A 24,862-nucleotide genomic window follows, 5' to 3' on the forward strand; every position below is an offset into this window, starting at 1 on the left:
CTTCATATGATGATGTAACTCGGTACAAAGAACATGTTTTCTGGGACTTTGTTAAGCTCAAGGGAGTTGAAAGGAGTTTAAGTCTCAAAGTCTCCGGACTATTGAAAAACCATGATAACGGTGGTCAGTTACCTGGAACTCAATCCTTGAAAATCTCAATCCTTGGATATGTTCCAGAGAGTTGTAGTATCTATAAAGTAAGGGGTGAAATGGAGTCCTGGCTCCATGAAGCATGGAACTTCATGTTCTTGCCCTAAAGAAAAGAAGAAGTCTTTATTTGTGGGAATGGGTGGATATGTTTAACAAGTTTAGAAGTAAAAAAATAAGTCAACTCTGTCAAGAAGCAGCTTGCGGTGTTTGAAATTAAGACTTTGATAAAGTAAAACTTTGAGAGCTGGGGACATACTGATGGAGTGACTCCTGAGACTATATCCAAAAGATGTAAGTCAAGACGTTAAAAAACAAACAAACCATGAAGTATAAGGTACACAGAAAGATGTGTAGAGGACTTAAATTCATTTTGCTACAGTCTTGAAAAGATGCGTTTTGGTTTTTTGAGAAAAGTCTTGTTACAAGAGGATATAAAAGGGAAAAAAAATACAGAAGCAATAGGAAGAAAAAAAAAGGTTTCAATGGGAAAATAAAAGAATTGGTGCAAACGGGAATAGAAAATGGAGGTCTTTGCATGAATGAGTAGGGCTAGAACTTATTCTTGTGACACAAAGCATGTAGATGATTCTACAAAGTTAAGAATTAGATGAAGAAGAAGAATTATGGGCAAAGAAGAGCATGGAGGCGGACTTGCATCATAGTCAATAGTCCTAGTCATCAAGGATGATTCATTTAATTTCTCAAAACCTGGACTGCTTCAGAATTTATTATTATAGTAAAATGCTCAAAGTAATTGGGCAATAGATAAAGATAGGATTTATGGTGAAATTTAAATTAAAAGTTGTTTTTTTAATAAAGAAATTACTCATTCAAATCATGTTCAAATATTGCAAGGTTTTTTTCACACAAACACAAGTAGAGCTTGGCTCGGGCCATTTTGAATACATTGGTACTTTAGGCTATCTAACTGGCCTCTGTGCCATTTTCATTGTTAGAATCACAGGTGTGTACAAGGAGCGTGTCAGATATAGCAGTCTGCCAGTCACTCGAATGTAGGGTCAAATTGTCCTCCCTCTTTCCTTGATTAGATCTCTATTTTCACTTTTGCATGAGTTTGGGTCAGCATTTTACATTTTTAGAAAGAAAAAAAAAAATAGTCTGTCTTTCTCTACATGTACTTTATATTGCAAAAACAAAATGTATGTGGAACATCGTGTTTTCGATCTGTATTTTTTAACTAAACTTTAGATGGGTGCACATCCTAATGTAATGTGCTGTGCATGTATCATATGAGTTATAGGGCTGAGCCCTGCCTTCACGTGGAATGTATTTCGAGACAGTGAATCCATTATGTCAATGAAAGCTGTATATATTGGACAAATCATGATAAGCTTCACTGGTCTGTAAAAGTAAATGGCCCACCTTTAATATTTTAATTAGACAGGACTAGTATCCCTTGTAAATACATCTCAGCAGGATTCAGTTTAAAACATCACTTGTATTAAAAAAAAAAAAAAAAAATTATATATATATATATATATTACTTAATAGCTGATAACTCCGACAGGAAATAGTATATGAACTTTGTTTTTAGATGTAATGGCCATTTTAATGTTAGGAGCTCAATAAGGATGCTGTATAGTATGTGCATTCTTATCGCTACAGATCATATAATAACCAAAGATTAAAAACATACACAGAGCGACAGTACAGTTTTGAAAGGTCTATGTTACAAAAAAGAAACATTATCCTATGTAGATCAAAAATTGTACACATTCATTAATGATACTACTATTGTCTATGACCTTCTCTGTATGTTTTGATAATGGTGACATTTAAAACTGTGAAATCTGTTTTATTTCACATGTAACATCCAGATAAAATTACAATTCTTTAGAAAAGAAAATGGTTTCCTTTTTTAGATTTATAATTTAACAATTTAATTGCATTTATCAGATATAAGCCCTGTATTCAAATGGAAATGCAATAATTACAATTAGAACATGATGTAATTACTTTAAACTGACACACATATTTCCTAGAAGGAGCTGTGCACCAGAACTTACCATTCTATATTGACATTGATCATCTACTTAACAGAACTATATACAAATTAAATTTCATTTTATAGAACCATATATACTCATACAACCATTGGGATAAAACGGTTAAAGAAAAAACAAACGGTACATAGTGCAATATGTCAAAGTTATTAAATGCAGAAACGTCTACAGGTAGCACTCACTATAATGGAAGAAGTTAAATCATGCACATTGCATTATAAGGGATAATTTATTTATGTACTATTAATATTCAATTTCAACAGACAATATTCAAGTTAAACAGCCAGCAGATAGTATTTTCAGACAACCGTTCAAAGACTAAAAACTCCTCTGACACCTATATGTTTGCATTAATGAGTTATTTTTTTTGACTCCGCTCTTATTTACCTTCCCACCTGCTGCTGAATACCCTGGGATGGGGACAAGTTAGAAGAGTTTAGTTTAATTCTTAAAAGGGTTATGCAAATAACCATAATTACTTCAGCTTGCTGTCCAACAGACAGACTAACAGTGTACTGAGGAAATCTTTAAAGTTATCTAATTTTTTTTAATGTATTATTTATTTTGTTATTATTTCTCCAACGCAATATCTTTATAATCCTTTAAATCATAGAGGCAAATGTACCATATTGTTTCCCTTTAACTTAGAACGCAACCTAAAGTTCAGTGAATCATCCATAAATGTAGAGGTCTCATACTCAGCTAATTAATGTGATTTTTTTTTTTGTAAAGTCCACTTTAAAGTTGATTACAAATTATTAAAAATCTAAAGTGCTTCACTCTAATCAGAAAACACATTTGAACATGCTTTTATATAAGGCATAGTTTATATTGGCCATTACTGTCCTTGTAACAATTTGTACCCAATTTTGTCCTGTATTACCGTTGGATAATTAATTCAAACATTACATACCTCTCGAGACAATGTAAGTTGAAGAGCAATATTAAAACGTGTTCACATAAAATTGAATTAGGATGAATTTTGTAATCTCTACTAAAAGGGTAAGACAGGAAAAAAAATATATCAGGGCTGTACAATAGTTTTCAGTGGACAAATGTCTAATTGCAATAAACCCCCATTAGTCATAGTTCAAATGGATGCTCAGACTACACTTAATATAATCCTTCCATTACCGACTAGTTCCCTAAAGAGCTGTTTATTTTATTGTTTCCCACAGAAATTAGGTTACTGTCTCTGCTTGGGAATTAGAACATCTGTCGACCTTTGAGTCTGTGCTATAAAGATAGGAGCCCAGCGTAACTACAAAAGTTATATAAATGAGATGTAAGCTTCGAACATGTCAGAGAAATAAACTTTACTGGCAACTCTTCCTGCTGAATAAGTAGAGATAAAAGCTTGTATTTGCAAAATTCCCTGAAAGCACTAAGGGTACTGGAACAGACAATCAACGCAGAAGAGGATTCTGGGAGGAAAAAAAACAAAAAAAAAAACAAAAAAAAAAAAAAACACATGTTTGGCATCGAAGTCACTATTAGACAATATTTGCTGTTGTGTTTGAAGCATGTTTCCACCCTGAATCACTGTCACATTTGTTCAACGCAGAACAAAACGATTACTTTATCTGTCACTTGAGGCTGCAATCAGGCAGCAGGAAATTACTTGTAAATGAGTAATGAAAAAAAAGTGTTCCATGTAGTTATTGGAACAGGTCTATGATTTAGTGGGAATGGCTATGGTATGTACAAAGGCCATGCAACCTGTTAACAGGACATCAAATCCACGCATATGGCATGACAAATTATTGCATCGTAAGAGCAGTAAAACACACACCTTAGAAATGTTGTATATAAATGTGTGTTACAAAGCTGAAAGTGTTAGCAGTTTATTGGTGGAATCGTTAGTTTACCATGGAAGCAAGCATGACCGTGATACTGTGTGTATATATATATATATATATATATTTATTTAAAGGAACACGCTTAGCATAATGACTACTGATCATTGTAATATTCATGTGCTATGAATCTTGTGGTGGTGTTAAACTCTTTTGGAATATTTTGAAAGAAGTCTTGGCTTTATATCTGCATTATTTGTTTAAAGCTGTTCAACAGCAATATTGACTTGTGATAGGCTTTGATATGAGCAGGTTTAGGGTTATATTAAATATATTGTTATATTTATTCTTGATTTTCTTTTTTTAGGTTTTCTGTGTGAATGTAACATTTTTTTGCATTCAGTTCACTCTGAGTTATTTAGTTAAATTCAGGATATTCGTTTGCACATCTCTGCTATAATACATCTGCATTACTAGCAAATTCAATATTTTATTTATTTACTAAACAAGCAGCAATTTACTATTTAATTTAATAACAAATTGATGTATGGGAATTATTACAGGAAAAACAACATCAATAGATCATAGTAAAATCTGGGTCTATCAGACTATTTCTAGGACTATAATTCCATAGGCTCTTAAGGCAGATTATCAGTGCAATCCTTTACTTTTATTATAGGGCTGGTAAGTGATGCCAAGCTTAACCAAGTATGTAACCCATGGGGCCCTAGGCAGCCAATTTAGGTAACTTTATAGTAAATCTGGCTTTGCCCCTTGCATGCTGACATCTATAAGCTAAATAAACTGATACCAGTCACAGATTACTTTCTGATCAATCGAAAGGAAAATTAACTTGAAGTGAAGAAAATTGTCATAAACTGTCTGGAACACAGAACCTCTTAATATTGTAACCCACATCTGATGACCAGCAAGCTTCACAATCGCTTCCTCTCTTGCCAATATGCTTATTTGAAATCCCCCTGCTTATCGGAACACAGAAAACCCCATATTAAAACCACGGGACAAAAATTAGGAAGTTGCAACACAGAAAACATTATACTGTATAAACAATTTTTCTACTGAGGGATTTTCTTGAATCATTAATTTCCTTTTTTTTTTTTTTAAAGTTGCTTGGAAATCAAGGAATCTCAAATTCTTGTTTTCCATTATATGTTGAGGGATTTGTGGATATATATTTGTAGAAATACAGACATGGATGGTGGCACACAGTTGACTTGTCCAGTTCACTTTTACCCATTCTCAAATTCGATAATTGTTTTGTCGTTTAAGACTATATTAGAATGGCACTACCAAATGCAAAGTGTCATGCAACCTGTTCTTACTACAATTAAAACATACCTCCCAACATTTCAATGGATAAAGAGGGACACTTTCATTTTAGGGGTGTGACTGACTGTGTGGCTACGATAGAGCTATTCTGAGAAGTTTAGGTGACTCAGTGATAACAATTTATGCAACTAAAATAGTGTCTTATTTACAGACTGACTTCTAAATAAATTTATTGTCATTTAAAGATACATTACTGTGAGTATTATTGCTGTGGAGCTCTGTTATACTCTCAGACACACCAAAAATATGGATCTAATCGAAAGAGGGATATAAGGGAAGAAAGGGACAAAAATAGGGACTAGCCCTCCTAAATAGGGACACTTGGGAGGTATGTTAACAAGTGATATAACACTGAAATCCCCCATACATATTTGGCAAAGGGAGGAGCAGTACTGAGTATACATAATGGAAATATTTGTATTGGTATGCAACTAAAACAAGGAAAGCTACAAATTTATACGAAAAACATAATAGGATTTAATCACACGTATGTACATATGCATAAAGGGAAACTATAGTGCCAGGAAAACAAAGTTGTTTTCCTAGCACTATAGCTCCCCTCTCCCTCACGGTCCCCCTCTGTGGTGCAGAAGAGGTTAAAAAAAACTTCTGTCCCTTACCTTTGTCCAGTGCCGATGTCCCTCGGCGCTGGTTCTGGTCCACCTTCGCTCCTCACTACGCCGCGGCTGACAGTGGGAGAGACCTAATGCACATGCGTGGCAATGGCCACACTCGCATTAGGATTTCCCCATAAGAAAGCATTACATAATGCTTACCTAACAAGTTTTGAGTGACGCTGGACATCCCTATACATAGCGTTAGGACGTCCAGCATCAGTTAGGCGTCCAAAAGTCGCTTATCGACCTAGAAGTCTCTCTAGTGGCTGTTTGGTAGACAGTCACTAGAGGTGAAGTTAACCCATCAAGCCAATTATTGCAATATCTTAAAAACGAGAACAATTAGCTTACAGGATCTGGGACAGTGCATCCAGACAACTTTAATGAGCTGAAGTGGTCTGGGTGCCTATAGCTGAAGTGGTCTGGGTGCCTATAGTGTCCCTTTACGTTCATCAACTCAGGTTAACTAGACCGTTTTTGTTGTATACAAGAACCTACAAATTGCAATAATTGAGGCTGAGGTAACTTTGGTAAAAATATCATATGAATAAAAAAGGCTTGTGCAAGAATACTGATGTCTGTTTCTTTTCTAATTATCTAGTCTGTTTCTTGCACTTATGCAAGCAGCACAGTGCCTTTATTCAATACATTTAGTACTAATTATATATATATATATATATATATATATATATATATATATATATATATATATATACACACACATACATATACACACATACATACACACACACACACACACACACACACACACAATTTATATAACAAAACATTTACTGCATTACATTACATCTTATGGTATTTATTTTGTGAATTAAAAAATATTAAACTATGGTCAGCAATCCACATGGTAAAAGTTATGAGGTACTCACCTTTTTTTCCAGATTGCAATGAAGCCTTTGCACATAAACAAACCTGTAATTTCTGTGTCCTAAGCAGTGTGTACAAAGATATATATGGTGGCCGAGGAATCAAAGAGCATACAAACTGAAGTAGTTTTTCTGAAACTTGTGTTTTTGACCAGGCATAACCACTAGAAACAGCACAAACCGAATCGCTGTGTACAAAAAGCCTTGACTTGTCACATGCCACTCTTAAGGAATGCCGTTTGTCACAGGTAAATGTATGTTGATACAAATCAAGGAAGACTGAAATACTCATTTTACCAGTTTAAAGATATTGAAAATGGAATCCTAAAAACTGTAAAAATTTCAGCTTTGATTAAAAAAAAAAAAAAAAAAAAAAAAAAGTCCATTTTAACAATGACCTCCATTCCGGATATACCTTTCCTGGTTATTATTATTCTAACATTGAGAATAGGGTTCTAAAATAGTTCCCACAGGTCATTCAGCTGATTTTCTTTATAACAGAGGTGTGAATGAAGGGACTGACAAAAACATTAAAGTGGGAATATATCTGCAGAACTCTAAACAAAAATTTAAAGATTGTGTCAGACCAACATCCATCCATCATTCTACTAAACATTGAAGGAGCAGACAATGGCAATGATTTTACTCAAACTGGTGCCGGTTGGTGAAGAAAACACCGGAAAGTAATGTCTACTATTAAAGAGAAATGCAATAAAGCACATACACGAAGAAATAAAATGGAAGGTATCAGACAGATAACTCAAGTCAGAATCATCAAAGCAACGATACCTTATGAAATAATATACTATTTTGAGTCAGAGGATCAGGCAGAAGTCCATAATCAGAAGAAATTCTAAGGCAGTTATAATGCACAGGTTTTGATGCAAGTACAAGTCATATAAAAAGTGAATTAATCATAGATTCTTTTTAACTTGAGACATTAAGTAACTGTAGAAAAACACAGTCTCCCAACTTATATAGTATTAGGTAGTTACTCTGATTGGTAATAGTATCAGCTGAGATCTTTCAACCTTCACCTCAACTGGAGCACAATGCACTTTTATATTGAAATTTCAAGATGGCATTTAAGGTACTATATACTTTTAAAAGTAAGAAACCCTCATTATAAGTGTGGCTCCATTACGAACGTGTCTTGTAATGGAGAAGACCAGTGCAATGATGTTTCAAGACATGTGCAAGTCAAGTGCTCATTATTATTTGAAAGTAGTGATGTCCCTAACGGTTCGCTGGCGAATAGTTCCTGGCGAACATCGCATGTTCGCGTTCACCACGGACAGCGAACATATGCAATGTTCGGTCCGCCCCCTATTCGTCATCATTGATTAAACTTTGACCCTGTACCTCACAGTCAACAGACACATTCCAGCCAATCAGCAGCAGACCCTCCCTCCCAGACCCTCCCAGCTCCTAGACAGCATACAATTTAGATTAATTCTGAAGCTGCACTCTTTTTTTTGGTATTTATTATACATTATCCTCAATAGCCAGTAACCTGTGTTTATTATACATTATCCCCCATAGCCAGTAACCTGTGTTTATTATACATTATCCCCCATAGTCATTTATCGTTGGACCTAGGCAGCATGATGTCTTAGGCCGGCCCAGAGAGTGAGTGAGTGAGTGAATAATATAATATATATGTTCAGAAACATATTAGTAATATATGTAAATCGGGTTCATCAAAGAGGGTGAAAAGAAATGAAAGAAAAACACTTGTTGCATCAAATTTACAAAGCCAAACTTTTAAAAGCTTTCCTCATTTTTCTCGGGATGAGGAATATATCGGTTGTAGACTGAGGATTTCCATCTGCCCAATCTTTTAATAATATGCACTGGAGTGTCAGTGTTGAAGGAGACCGAAGCTGCCCCTATTCTAAATGAAAGACCCGAGACATGGATACAACCCAATCTTAGGAGTAGTGTTCTGATGTAGAAGATGAATTTAGCCGTTGTCAGAGGGATTCAGTGAGAGTAGTGGTGAAATGTGTGTGGCATGACTGAGTGTGGGTAAGTAAGAGTCAAATATTTTAACTGGGCACTAGTTCTAGGTGGGATAAAGTGGTATAGCGGATGGATGAGTAGTTTGGTTCGTTTTAGAGGTTTGTAGAGAAAGTACATAGTGATCATGATTTTTAGCGATATCCAATATTTTTAAGGTGGTCCCAGTGCCACCACTCATATCTGGTGTCACAATAGCTTGCATTTAAAAAAAAAATAATAATTTTGACTGTAATATAATAGCAGTCAGTTTCCTTCACACGTGTGCGTTTCAGGGCCAGTGCAACAGTAGTGTACATTTAAAAAAAAAAAAAAAAAAACACAGGGGGCTTGTTGTCACCTTTCGGGGGACCCTTGGTGTTGAACGTGGCTGGGTGGAGGAAGAGACCTTCAGTGACATTAGTGAGGACAAGGAACGGGACATGGCTAGCTTGGTATCCAACCTTGTGCAAATGGGGAGTTTGCAGTTGTGCAAATGGACTGTTTGCAGTTGTTTGCGGTGCATTAAACGGGGAGTTTGGTCTGTCACTGTGAAGCGGGCGTAACCCTTACACTACCTGATCGATACAACATCATACCTGATGTTTTAAAGCACGTTATTCCAAACAATTTAGGAATGTTAGGTGATTTATGCCCTTTATGGATTAAAACCAGACTGCATCAACTATGTAATTTTCCATGGGAGTTTTGCCATGGATCCCCCTCCGGCATGCCACAGTCCAGGTGTTAGTCCCCTTGTAACAACTTTTCCATCACTATTGTGGCCAGAAAGAGTCCCTGTGGGTTTTAAAATTCGCCTGCCTATTGAAGTCTATGGTGGTTTGGCGGGTTCGCCCGTTCGCAAACATTTGCGGAAGTTCACGTTCGCCATTCGCGAACGGAAAATTTCATGTTCGCGACATCACCATTTGAAAGATTATATTGTCGTCACTCCATGATATACAGGAAGTGACCTTCAGTTGTAGATTTTTTAAATTTACCTCTATATTACTATGAATGTAAATTGTTGTTCATGACGATGTCCTAAATAAAGAGTTGCTTCATATCGTAGCTCAAGACTTTTACATTTCCCCTTTTAGCTATTTTGTCAGCATCAGAGGCTGCAAGCTAAGTTGACCAAGAATCCTTTATGGAAGTATCTGGTTCCTAACTGTGGAATAACCTGGTTCCTATAATTCTGTGGTCAACACATCCACAAATACGAATAATACAGTAGCATATATATTTTGATATATGTAGTGAGAAAAACACCAAGTAAAAAAATTGTGTTGTCTTTTCTAGGAGCTAAAGATCAGATGGGTTCTTACCCAAGAAGATTCTTACCTAATTAGCCGTTTATTCAGAATTCACCTATCTACAGGTACAATTAAATTTAGATATGTATTTTTGATTTGACAGTCTACTACACTCCATTATGTGGTGTTGAGCAGGAGTTAAAAAATATGTGTGTTGAGCATCTGTCCTGTTTGCCCTTATGTGAAGGTGTGGGAGATCTTGGATGCGAAGATACGTTTGTTCTGAGCCAAAAGGGTCTCATTTGCAGTCTCGATTCCTATTACTGTTTCAGGGGCAGTAGGAGATCATCTCTCCATACATTAAAGAATGCTTTGACTTCAATACAGAAAAGATCTGTGAACTGCCGGAAATTGGCTGTCTACTACAAGATCTTAAACATAATTGTAGAATTCATAATGAAATAAGAAAAGCTCTAAGGAGATTTACATTAAACCCATTTAGTAAATTATTCTGAAAATTTGGGTCTAATAGAGGTTTTCGGTGAATAGACTCTATTATAACCATGGCTTGGAAGATTAATTTGTACCACCTGATTATAATGAGGGCTCATTAGCTGCAAACTATGAAAATAGAGCATTCACGTTTCCTTTTCTTGGAACTTTTGAAATGAATCCACGGGAAGTGGGGAGAAAAAAAAAAATTATATTTCTGCAAGAATAAAAGGCTGTGTAATTTATCATGTGTTCATTATATTAGCATGACTGATAGAGTGAATTGCATTAACCTAATGACAGTTTATCAGTTGAATGCAAAAGTTTCTATGAAGAAAAATGCAGGATATAATAAAGCAACTGTTTTATTCTCTAAAAACTGAATTGTCGTGAAACAACAACTCAACTGCATGAAGTAAAACTAAACCACAAATATATGAATGAGTCCATAAAACTCAGCTTCTCTCCTGAATTTTTAAGGAAATGAGGGTGAAATGTTTTCTGTAAATTGTGCAAAAAGTACTATTTTTATTTTATTTTAAATGTCCTTTATTTCTGCACAGATTCTTGTTAAGGATATCTTGGGAGGATCTCATGCAAACAAAGGCTCAATTTTAGGGAAGTATTTTTGGTTGTACTGACACATAAGACTATTTTTATTTTGCTTTATTTATCGTTATCTCTGTATCACAGATAGTACAGTGTTTTATTTGTGTAAACATTGACACTGTGCTTGTTATATTTATATATTGAAAATGCTTTAAAAGGTTGTAAATATACATATTATAAACATTTTCTGTAAAACAAACCAGAGTAACATTTACTGACTGCCATGTAGTAAAAATAAATCCTAATTTAGACAAACTTAATAATCCTTACATTCATTCAAATTGCTGCTGGTGCCAAGATAATATAAATATATATATATATATATATATATATATATATATATATATATATATATATATATATATATATTTGTGTTAAGGGCTCATGATGGTACAGAAGATACAAACACTGATAAGTGTAGGATGGTATTAAAAGAGCAAGTCGGTTGTGGTGTGCCGGAACCGACGATGAGGTAGGCCTGTAAATAAAGAGGGCAAAAGTAGAAAATCAAATTTATTACATACCAGCAATATACATACTTTAACCAGACATGTCTTGAAAGGCATTTCTTACTTTTTGTACCGGGTTAGGTATGTATCTAGAGTAAGCCGATGATTTCCAGTGCCCTAGTGACTTGATAACATGAACTGGAATGTTTGCACTGGATGCTGTGGAGGCCGCTCCTATGCGGAAGGAGTGGCCCGAATAGTTCGCTGATTTGAGGCCCAGCTGTGTAAGTAAAGACCTGACATGTGTCATAAAGGTGGTGGTAGTGAGTACCGAACCTTGTAGACTGAAAGTGGTTGAGATGGTGGTTCCTTGTTATGCTGGGTATATGAGTCCAGTAGTTTGACGGGGCTCCACCTGTTGTGAGTAGGATAGTACTTAACCTCTACTGAAAGTGCATGTTGACTGGTTTTGGAGTGAGGCAGAGACAAGATATAATAGTCCATGTGTTTTGTTAAGTGTGAATGAAGTAGGATGAGTGGACTGTGTTGTGCTGATGGCGGTAAATTCTCTTGGTCTCAAGAAACCAAAAACAAGGCTACGTATATGGCGGTTTTAACGACGAGGTTTGTGTTGTTGGCAAAGGGTTTAAATCTAGTGAATTGTACAAGTCTTTAAAAATATGGAAATCTATGGGTAGCCTCTGGGCCGTACGTGGGGGTTCGGATCTCTGAATACCCCTAAGGATGTTCTTAATTGGTAGGAGGAGGACACTTGATTTGTCTGGTTGTAAAGTTAGCATGTGATGTTGGATGCCTGTCAGATATGGTTTGATTGTGTTGTATGATAGTTTGAGGTGGCAAAAAGAAGCAAAGCCCAACCAGGATGTCCCGATGAAAGGTTGTAAGATGTTGTGTTCAGAAAGGAATCTTTAAATCAAATTAAAGCTCTATCGTAAGTTTCCCGGGTATTAGTAGACAGTGCTAATTGGGACAATGTTCTGCTATGTTGCATAATAGCATCTAGTCCATTACTAGATGGTGGAATAGTGGGGTGTTCGTGGCTGTGAGTGCGGCTGACGGGAGTATTTGACGAAAAGCCTGGAAATTAAAGCGAGACAAATTGTCAGCAGCAGTGTTACATACACCTGGAACATGAATACAAAACGAGAAAATTATGACATGCAGCCAGCCAAATGAGTTTCCTCAAGAATCTCATAATAGTCAGTGATTTGGATCGGCCTTGTTTATAATGTGACAAGTTACTTGGTTGTCTGAGTAGCAACGTACAGACGAACCTGCCCATAAATGCACCCATGCCACGGCAACCGTCACGATGGGATATATCTCAAACAGAGCTGAGGTAGTGGAAAACCCTCCAGGTCCTGAACTTCTGAAGACCAGCTGCCCCAAAGCCATTCGTTCCAGGAAAATTGCTGCGAAACCTGTGGTAGACGCCGCGTCTGACCAAATGGTAGGTGAGGAGTCAGACAATTTTGGAAGGAACATGCTTTTACCATTCAAGGTGGTTAAAAATTTTCTCCACATAATTACGCCTGCCGTGGCTTGGGTATCCAGGGGTGACCTGTGTCCATCATGTCTAAAAGTGGGAAACATGTAAAGGAGTTGTGAGATGAAAGCCCGGCCTTGAGGTATGATGCAAATGGCAAAATTCAGTGACCCAAGCAGAGACTGTAATTCTTGCGGTTGCAAGTACCGAGTTGTATGTAGAGATTATGTTGATCAGAATGTTTTATACCTTGGGCGTGGCAGGCTAGCTTGCATGGTGGCTGAGTCTAGTATGATACCCAGGAATGTGATGAAGGTATCTGGTCCTTCAGTCTTGGTGGAGGAGACTGGGACACCCACCTGTTCGAATAGACTGATGGTTTCTTTTAGGCTACTGGGAGGGGAAATATTCTCCTCGACCAGTAAAAAAATCATCCAGATAATGTATAACTGTAGGGCATCTGGCTATATTTAATAAAACCAGCATAGGGTTTCGGCGAATACGTCGAAAATGGCCGGACTACTTTGGAACCTAAATGTTAAAACGTGAGCAAAATAGTAGTTCCCTGCCCACTTGATACCATGCAGGTGACACAGTGTAGGGTGGATAGGCAGTAACTTGAAAGCATTGTGATATCAGTCTTACTGAGCCATGCTCCGGCCCCTGCCTGCATGATAGCCGTAATGGCGTGATCTATGGTGGAATATTGCAGTGAAAATTCCTCAGAGGGTATGAGGGAGTTCAGACTAGGAGTGGCAGAGGTGTGAGGTGTTGATAGATCAATGATAAGTATCTGTTTGTGAGAAGATTTCCCCGTGACAATACCGATGGGGTTTGTCCGCCATGTGGTGAACGGAGGGGACTGGAAGGGCCCCCATAGGAAGTCCTCTGCCACTTCCTGGCTATGAGTGTCTCCACCGCTGTAGGGTTTGTGGTGCGGATTGTAAATTAGGACATTCCAGGATTCCGGAAGGCATGTGTATGAGGCCTGTGTGAATCCTTCTGATAGACCCGAGATAATGAATTCCACCAAATGTCTAGATGGATGATGTGGCAGTAATGTTGTAAGTACAGAAATGTTTATTGATGTTAAGTATAGTTTTGGGATACATTTTATTTGGACACAGATTTAGCATGTGCCCTGAAACAGATGGCTGGAGAAAGTGATTGCAACTCAACCAGTGCTGGAGGGGTCGCAGCGGCCGACCCAGCCATGGTAAGGGGTGTAGTGACCGATTCCCCAGGGGTGATACTGGCAGGCTAACTAGGCGAAAAATTAATCTTGTTTTGTGACAGGTGAGGCCCTGCTAGTTGCCAAGTGGCTATGAGAGGCTCTGTCTATGAGTTGGCGCGAGGGGTTATTGAGGCCACCCGTCGTAGTGGCAGGAATCATAGGCCTCTCGGTGATAGTAAAAGAAAACAGGGGGAGGGAGTGACAGGTGAGGCCCTCTCTATAATATTGCGAGGCGGCTAACTCACGTGTGGCCCGATGGCGTTTGCCTCCGAAACGTTGAGGCGGGGTGTTGGCCTCGCGGACCACTAAACGATAGGCAGAAATGCCAAGAAGGGAGGTACCTATTTGGGCCTATACCCCTAACTTGCCAGTACTCTATGGCCTAGAAGAATGAAACGTATGTGAACTACAACGTGAGCAGGCTTACGTACCTGGTAGTATGTATGAAGTTTTGAGATTCGACAGGTATGAAAACCTGGATAAACCTAAAAAGGGATAGAGTGAGAATGGATCCTGTGAGACCTGTAATCTGTATAGGCTGGGATTAGGGCTTCTAGCCGTATGTGTGGGAGGTGTAAAATCTATGAGTATGATAGTGACATGACTGCCCATGCTTGGTGACAAGCGTTACGCTGAGTCCAATACCTGGCAGCAGGGGATTGGCCGTGTAATGTGTATATATGGAAGGTGATCAGATGATATGCATGTCACTAAACTGATCTGGGAATGCAAGGGACTTTTTAATGTGAAGTGACAATATGCAGAATCATAAATGTTGCTGTAAAGTGACGTATGAATGTATGAACCAGAACGTGTGATTCAAAAACGGAAAGTCTTGTGAGACGTATATGCCGTGTTCTTGAATACTCGTGTTACGTCGTCTGAGTGTGTCAAGAAAAGGCCTGAGTTTGTAAATGCCATGTGAAATGACAATCTATGCAGAAAATGTTGTAACGTGACGTATGAGTGGTTGAACCAATGCGTGTGATTCAACCCGAAACCCTCTGTGGAAGGTAGGACCGTGTTCTTATATACTCGTGGTATATCGTATGAGTATGATAAGAAATGGCCTGAATAGTTGGTGCCATGTAATCGTAATAACATCCTATCTCCATTATACTCTTTAAAAATAGGACCGTGTCCTTGAACTCGTGGTATGTCGTACGAGCATGACAGAAAAAGGAGCCGTAATGTAGGCTAACCATAACTAATATACATGTAATATCTGCATTGTAAAATAAAATAACTTATTAAAACCATATATAATAAGCAAACTGAAACAAAATAGACAACCTAAGATCGTGTAAAATAAGTATTTGAAAGTTTAACCGATTACTGTGCAGGAAACGTATGATTGGTTGGATCAGTACGTGTGATTCAACCCGAGTATGCATGAAAAGGAATTAAATCCTTTTGTCATGGTTAACAACAAAGACATTAAGCCTGTAACGTAGGCTGATTTAATTGTAATGAAATGGATAATTATAAAAAAAAAAAAACTCCAGTAAGCGTGGGAGTCCAATGTCTATACAGAAATGTTAGCTGGTTTCATACCCTTGATGTAATAAGTGATACCTTAAAAATAGCATGAAAATGGTCTGTCTATTTAACCAAGCACTTTTTAACCAAATGTAAATACATGAAATGATGAAATGTAACTCACGAAAAAGATCTATGTGAATACATAGCAGAATAACCGAATCTTAGTATGAAGGGAAACAGAAGTTAGCATGAATAGCTTAACCGTATGCATTTTAATGCGAACAGCAATCGTGCATAGAATATACTATGAATAAGTGCCGACCAGAAAACACAAACCGAAATGACAAATCGTTTAAATGAAGCAAGGTTGTTTTTTACATGAAATGCAATAATGTCTGAGAAGCCTGTAGTACACTGAATGACCGGTAGGGGTCAGTGTGTAGGCGAAAATGCAGTGGTTCGTTGGTTTGTACATGAAATGTGATAATGTCTAAGAAGCCTGTAGTACACCCAAAGACCAGTAGGGGTTTTAAACGAATGATATGCATGAACATGCAATGGTTTTAGAACAGACTTAGACAAAATGCAGCCGTAAAGTGAGGACCTGACCCGTGCATGGTGCCGTGGGACTGATGCCTGGCATAACGGGTAGGTTGACTTACAGTTTGTGAGTCACTTGGACACCATCCACGGCGATGGATTGAAGAAAGAAGGTGGTAGGCCGGAAAAGCCTGTGGCTGGATTCCTGACACAGCTCTGCTTAAAAAAACCTCATGGAGTAATCAGGTAAAATGGCGTCTGGATGACCCGGAAGTGGAAATGATGCAGCGCTGACCTCGAACGATATGGAGCCAGGTAAGGGGTGTCCCTTAAGTAGGGAAGAGGACAGACAGACAGACAGACAGACAGACAGACAGACACACACACACAGGTTTTCACTCCTGGTCACCCTCAGTAATGCCCGGTGCTGGTTTGGCAAGTCATGTAGATAAAGCAAAGAAAACCGCACTCCAAGGACTTTGTTCAAAGTTAAAGTAAAACGTAACTTTTATTTAATCCATTAAAAGTCGAAGTTTCAGCTCCCACATGGAGCGTTCATCAGGACAGACAAAATCATTTTGTCAGTTCTGATGAAAGCTCCATGTGGAAGCTGAAACGTCGACTTTTAATGGATTAAATAAAAGTTACGTGTCCACGAGTGTCCACTCAAAAAAAAAATCATGAAACAATTATGACCACCGCATTTTAAGTCCTCGAATCTGTTGCAAATTCTCTTTTCAGTTTATGCACTGAGCACTACCCAGACCAGGAAATGCTTTAATCAATCAGAAGGCTCCTATATTTTCCAATGGTATATATGCACATCACTTGTTCAGAACTTAAATATAAATTCCATTAATCAGATAAGGCGATGCTTTAGTTGATACAGATGCACCATGTCTATTATCAGCTTGTTGACAGGTCCGTTCATACAGCTAAGGACTCTTTCATAGGTAATTGTGAAGGAAAAACAGACGTCTATAGCTCCCTCTAAGGATGTTGATCACTGAGGAGGTGGACTCAATTTTTTGTAAATGTGTGCATTTATGAGCAACTTGGTAGGAAGGGATAGGGCCAGTGGAGAAAGAGCATTGGTGGTTATAGTATTTTCATAATCCATTTAAACCTTCTTATTATGATCCCCAGAGCAGTGAGCCATATTGGCTTAAGTCCTCACCACCAACATGCATAAATTATCATCATCTGCATTTATATAGCGCCAACAGATTTAATAGTGCTTTACAATATTATAAAAAGGGGGAGGTTTAAAAATACATACGACAATTACAAAAAACGATAGGTTAAAAAGGACCCTGCTGAAACAAGGTGGGGTAAAAAACACAATAGGACAGGAGATAGCAATCAAAAAGGGTGGGAGTGAAGCACAGCTGGAGGAGAGAGTAGAGTGCTGCCCTCTAGAGAGAGCAAGAGACAGGTATGTGAGGTACAGGTTATTTTGGGATGCCATCAACTTTCCTGAAGAAATAGGTTTTAAGGCGCTTCTTAACTGATTGAAGACTATGAGAGAGTCTGATGGTGGTAGGCAGACTAATCCATAGGAAGGGAGCCATCCGTGAGAAGTCCTGCAAGCGCGAGTTGGCTGTACGTGTGCGAGCAACGGACAGGAGAAGGTCATAGGCAGAGCGTAGAGACCGAGAATGGGCATACCTATGAATCAGTGAAGAGATGTAGGAGGGGCTAGAATTGTTTAATGCTTTATAGGTATGGATTAGTACTTTGAATTGACTCCTATAGGATACAGGAAGCCAATGTAAGGAATGAAAGAGGGGTGAGGTGTGAGAGGATCAACTGGAGAGGAAAATCAGTCTGGCAGCAGCATTTATTACAGACTTACAGGCTTTTGGGAAGACCAATTAGGAGATGGTTACACTAATCTATGCAAGAGATTACAAGGTCCTCAGTAGTATCTTGTGTAAGAAAGGAGCGGATGGGGGCTATGTTTTTAAGGTGAAATCTACAGGATTTGGTAACAGACTGGATGTGAAACTCAAAAGGTGAGGCCAGAATCAAGCATAACACCAAGATAGCTTGCTTGCAAGGATGGACTGATGTCGGTACCACTAACTTGAAGGGAGAGCGAAAGGGGAGGATCCGTATTAGGAGGAGGAAAGACAAAGATCTCAGTTTTAGAGAGACTGAGTTTCAGAAAGCAGGAGGACAACCAGTCAGATATGGAAGAAAGGCAAGCAGTGACAGCAGGGGAGAGATCCGGGGAGGAGAGATATCTGGGTGTCATCGGCATACAGGCGGTAGTGGAATTCAAATGAGGTGATAAGTTTGCCAAGAGAGGCAGTGTAAAGAGAAAATAGAAGGGGACTCTAACCGAGACAGGACGAAGGGGGGAGGTATCATTAGAGAAGGAGACACTGAATGAGCGTTGGGAGAGATAGGAGGAAAACCACGAGAGGACAGTGTCACAGAGACCGAGTGATTGAAGAGTTTGAAGAAGGAGAACATGATCAACAGTGCCAAAGGCAGAAGAGAGGTCAAGAAGAATTAGTATGGAGTAGTGGCCTTTGGATTTAGCTGTGATTAGGTCAATAGTAACTTTGATAACAGCAGTCTCAGTAGAGTGGAGGGGGCGGAAGCCAGACTAAAGAGGGTCAAGGAGAGAGTTGTAATTGAGAAAGTCAGCCAGACAGGTAAAGGCAAGTCTTCGCAGAAGCTTTGAGGAAAAAGGGAGCAGGGATTTGGGACGATAGAAGTGGAGGACAGATAAAAATGAATGTCATTCAACAAGATCGCAAAAAGAGGTCAGCCAACATTACTGCAGCGAGCACAGCTTTTAAATTCCCTACGCAGAGACATCAAAACAAAAGAGGACCATCTCACATTCAGGAGAAAAGTAAAGACATGACTTCTAGTTAAATATACACAAGTTTTGCCCTGTTTATGCTTTATATTAATTATTGCCCAACGGTGAAAGCAGTGAGATCATGTTACAGTTTCAAATTCTTTTTGCTTTTGAACTTTACGAAATGAGCTATCATTTTGATATTGGTCGATACATGTAGAAGGAAGCATTATTTGCTAACCCCAAAAGAAAGAAAAAAACTATTAGATTAAAAGATTACTAATACCAATGTCTAATAATGTAATCTAAGCTGACATGATTATTACCATCGCCTACCTCTAATAATCTAAAATATATGGGTTAGAGTGACTAATCCCTAACCTCCATTTAAATAAATAAATAAATTAATATATATATATATATATATATATATATATATATATATATATATATATTACAAATCATATTCTATTTGTCTGTCAGTAAGATGTAGTTGTGTCTTATGAGCTAATTGAATAACTATAGCTAAGAACTGGGTTGCTAAAAATGATGACCCTATGCTGAAAATTTAGAAAACTAGAAAGAACAACCTGCAACTTTCACCAACAGTTTGACTCCTAACTAAGGGATGTAAAGAATATGGACATGCTCAATGCATCCACCTACCAAATAAGGACTGTTCCTACATAGTACTAACCCATCAAAGGACATTCTACAATAGGTAATAGCTTAACCCGAGAGCCTGCAGGCTCAAGACTGATAATTGGCCAGGAGTCTGCTGATCAAAAACCAACACCACCAGGATGACAGTTGATGCCCTAGAGTTGATGATACACCCACTCAAGATGAAATTTACCTTGCTTTCTCTGTCTCTATCTGCATGCAATTATTATTAATATTGCACCAACATATTCTGAAGCACTGTGCAATAGTTTAAAAAAAAAAAAAAAAAAAAAGGAATTCTAACAAAAACAATAATACTATCTAAAAGGATGACAGAAAAATACACAGAGTGATATAAAGGAATCAAATTATCTGTAAATACCTGACCGCATGGGAGAGGTGTTTGAGAGGAGAGAGCAGAGAAGATGTGAGATGGCAGGGAATGGGTAGAGGAGTTAAGGGGTGAGTTTATAAGTTACTCTAAAGAAGCTTGATTTTTTTTTTTTTTTTTTTTAAAGGACTACAAAGATAGGCAACCCCGAGACAAATGTGACATAGGAGGATGTTCCTTAAGGAAGGGGTGCCCTGGAGAGGTCCTGCAGGAGAGATGGACTAATAAACGACCGTTGGTGGAGAAAAGAGGCTAAGCTGGACTATATCTGATAATGAGGGAGGGGATGTAAGCAAGTGCTTACAGGGAAGCAGGAGAACTTGAAACCCGGGCTGGACTAGGACAGAAATTTGGCAGAGCATCCCAAAATGAGGGAGGCAAAATAAGTGGTTTGTTGTTTCATCACCAGACACCAGTAACACACACACACACACACACACACACACCTCCCCATAGTCGGCATGACAGTTTGATGCCTCTCTGGGGCAACTCATTCACAGAGCCCTGCTGAAGAACTGTCATAGAGAAAATGCCAAGTCTTTGTTTAGCCCAGTGCAAGTGAAGTTCTGAATTTGTGTCTGTGGGGGTTAGGAGCTGTAGTGTATGTGCAACGAGATATGTGGGGATGTAAAGGGCTGTAGTATGTGGGGGATAATTGCTGAAATGTGTGGCGAGACAGGGGAATGTATGGGCTGTAGTGTGTGGGATAGGGGCTGTAGTATGTGAGGGTAATAAGGGCTGTTATATAGAGGGATAGGGGTTGTAATATGTGGGGTATAGGATCTATATGGGGAGAAGGTGGCAAACAAATGGTTTTCCCAATGGCCAGATTAGGCCTGCTTCAAAATGAATCATAAATTAAACAGGAAATCAACTTGAACACCGACAGAGGGGGTGATATGTGAGAATTGCTCAACATAAGGTATATAAGCTTCGTAGAAAAGTTCAGTATGAACTGCAGAATCAAAGAGCACACCAAGAAAATCACGGATGGATAAAGGTTATGAGGACAATGGAAGCCTTAGAAGGAAGAAAGACAAGCTGTTCAGTTTTGGAGATGTTGGGTTTTAAGAATCACAAAGTCATCCAGACAGAAACTGAAGATAAGCATGCAGTGACATGAAAAATGGAGCATGGTGAAGCTCACACACAAACATATGCTTTCACATACTTAAATAGAATGTGACGGCAGATAAGAACCATTCGGCCCATCTAGTCTACCCAATTTTCTAAATACTTTCATTAGTCCCTGGCCTTATCTTATAGTTAGGATAGCCTTTTGTCTATCCCACGCATGTTTAAACTCCCTCACTGTGTTAACCTCTACCACTTCAGCTGGAACCCACTACTCTCTTTGATACTTCCTGATATTATTTTAAACCTTTGCCCCTCTAATTTAAGACTATGTGCTCTGGTTGTGGTAGTTTTTCTTCTTTTAAATATACTATCCTTTACTTTGTTGATTCCTTTTATATATTTAAATGTTTCTATCATAACCCCCGGTCTTGTCTTTCCTTCAAGCTATACACTTTAAAATCATTTAACCTTTCCTGGTAAATTGTCAATATCCTTCTGAAGATACGGTCTCCAGTATTGCGTACAATACTCCAAGTGAGGTCTCACCAGTGTTCTGTACAATGGTGTGAGCATTTCCCTATTTCTACAGGTAATACCTCTCCCTATACAACCAAGCATTCTGCTAGCATTTCCTGCTGCTCTATTACATTGTCTGCCTACCTTTAAGAGGTTAGGACTGTATCAAATATTCTTACTCTGCCCTTGGATTTTTTACGCCCAAGATGCATTATGTTGCACTTATCCACATTATATGTCATTTGCCACATCTCTGGCCATTTTTCCAGTTTACCTACATAATTTGCCATTTGGCTTATCCCTCCTGGAACATCAACCCTATACACAATAAGATGCTCACACACTTCCTTAAACAACCAAGTGCCACGCACATAGATACACGCACATTCACATATACCTAATCATGCTCACATACACGAGTCACACTCAGATGCCCATATGCATTGATGTCCAAGCACACACATTGATGTTCATATGCACATAGAAACTCACAATATGGTATTTTATTCTTTTTCAAGGTATATTATGCATGTGTGTCTATATTTGTGTGGTTTGAGGGAGTAGTATATACACTACTTGCTGTGCAGTTTTGCATCTGATATAATTTATTTTATGGCCCCCAACAAAGATCATTACCTTGTATATGTTCCTCTCAAGAGAGGGCTCTGTCACCAGTTCAGACATCTCAGCAATGGGATGTCTGGACCTATTATTATCTGAAGTCCATGGTGTGCATAGGAATTCACAACACCCAATAATAATTGCAATCACCTGAATAGGTGTGGGAGTCAGTTACCTCCTGCAGTATCAAGCGTACCTGCTTTCAGGAAATTAACCCCTTAAGGACCAAACTTCTGGAATAAAAGGAAATCATGAAATGTCACACATGTCATGTGTCCTTAAGGGGTTAAACAAGTTACCCTTTTTAATTATACCTCTATCAGCAACTGTACCAGTTAATCCTTGTTACTGCTATGTATTCTGAAATAAACAGGACTTGCGCTTCATCACAGCGGCAGAGGTTCTAAGTACTTATATAACTGCACAGCTTCAGCCTTCACACAACACGTCTAGACAAGAACAGATTTTATTTCACTGGAATAATCAGAGCACAGGCGATGCCTGCTTTATCAGTATATATTTGGATGTGCTGGGAACGCTTTCAGATACCATCTTCATTACATTTTCTGTATACAATATTTTAAGGGTCATTCCAAGCACCATAACAACCATAATTAGGTATGGTGCAAGAAGGTCCCCTATTAGCAGGTCCTTGCACACAGTTGCTTATAGTAAGCCTAGTCCTAACTAAGATGCTACAGGTGAAGACAATTGCCCTTGCATTGAATGTGTACTACAACACATGCAAACACCAATTAGTTTTTCAGTTCCTAAATGCAGATTTATTGGCAATGTCATGCTGTGCTAAAACACAATTTGCTGTGCCAATACATGAAGTATGATGCAACGGGTCAGCTGCTTGAGCGTATTTGAATATTCAGCATAGCATTCTGGGGGAAATGAGGGTGCACTCCTGTGTAAAAGGGGCTGAACGTTTCTTACTTTTGCCTTAGGAAATATGAGCAATGCAAACTTCAGTATTTACTGGGATTAATAGGAGTTTGTGTTACTTTTTGAACTCACCACAAATTTAATAACGCTCAGTTAAGTATATATATGCTTCCCTTATATTGATATTCCAATAAAATTCTACATATTTTGAACACAACAATATTTCAGAGTTACTTCAATGTTACTCTTTAAGTTCCTGAGTGCCAAAACTGAAAGCAATACTTTGTCCTGCCATGCTAATACCCATTCAAAAAGCTTAACAATGCTACACTGAAAAACCACAATAGCAAAATCAAACAATTCACCCTTTCTCTCCTATATACACAGCATCACACAACAACCAATACATAGTATGTTTTAACGGCTAAGCAGAGGATATACAATAATTTAATCAGCTTACCAAGCAACTGAAAACAGCACTCTGCTCATTTCCTGAAATAAGCAGAGAAAAATCAGAGGGGTGTGCTCACTGAACATCATAATTATGTTATTACTAACCAGGAAGTAAATAATGTGTCTGTGTGAGTCTACTTAGTTACTTAATCTCTTGCAATAAAGTTAATCATAAATGTGACGCTGAATTTAAAAACTGTATAGTTTTCACACTAAATTCCTTTTTGTCCCCCAGCTTTCATAAAATGGTATGCTCCTAAAGCTTAGCATGCGGTTTAAATACACTGTAGTAAAAATCAGAATGGCAGATATGATTGAGGCTCACAGGATAGGGAAAACAATCTTTCAGCAGACTGACAGTGTTTATTTATATTTACATAGTAACATTTGCATTACAATTAGGAATGATACAGTCATAATAATCAGTAAGTTATCACAGAGTATGCGTATAGATTGTAACAAAACACAATTTGTGTCAATTTGCAGTAACCTTGGATTCAGGGGGAGTCCACACTCCACAATTAAAGGGATTCTATAGTCAGGGCCGGACTGGGAACTAAAAAGAGCCCTAGAAAAAAAAAATTATTTACCAGCCGAATAATGCGTTGCGCCAGCATAGTGTGCTGATACAGAGTTAGAAAAGATAACTTAAAATTATTATTCCAACGTGAAAAAAAGCACTCATAGGCTTCAAAATAAATAAAAGTGCAGATTTATTTTAAGCAGACGTGCCTTGCATGTAATCAATGTTTCAGTCCAACTACCTTGACATATTAAGGAAAGCTTGGTAATGGGACTGAAATGGTGAATGTATGTTGTGCACAACTGTAAAAAAAAAAAAGACGTTATCTGGTTTATTTTGAAGTCCTGTGTGTGCGCGCTCTTCACTTTAAGTATGTTATTGTGCTGGAGTCTGCACCTAGCAACAAGGCTGGGCCAATATCTGCTCATTACATATGGTACATATTAATGACATGAGCTCTGTGCATTATGCATATATAAATGTACATATTATAGGCATAATTATATATATATATATATATA

The 24,862-nt window shown here is 38.1% G+C and overlaps 1 protein-coding gene across 2 annotated transcripts in view; it reads right to left on the bottom strand.

The window, feature by feature from the left end:
• The window catches only part of CPQ (carboxypeptidase Q), a 414,103-nt gene extending 390,249 nt beyond the window's left edge, over window positions 1–23,854 (bottom strand). Inside the window, exon 1 of one of the 2 annotated variants that reach the window (XM_063450306.1) lies at window positions 23,826–23,854. The gene's annotated coding sequence lies outside the window, so the exon portion shown is untranslated. Of the gene's footprint in view, window positions 1–20,062; window positions 20,130–23,825 lie in introns of those variants that run through there. The other variant, XM_063450307.1, reaches the window with a different exon arrangement.
• Window positions 23,855–24,862: the final 1,008 nt, after the last annotated feature.

This window comes from Pelobates fuscus, chromosome 4 (assembly GCF_036172605.1).
Source record: "Pelobates fuscus isolate aPelFus1 chromosome 4, aPelFus1.pri, whole genome shotgun sequence".
Taxonomy (NCBI): domain Eukaryota; kingdom Metazoa; phylum Chordata; class Amphibia; order Anura; family Pelobatidae; genus Pelobates; species Pelobates fuscus.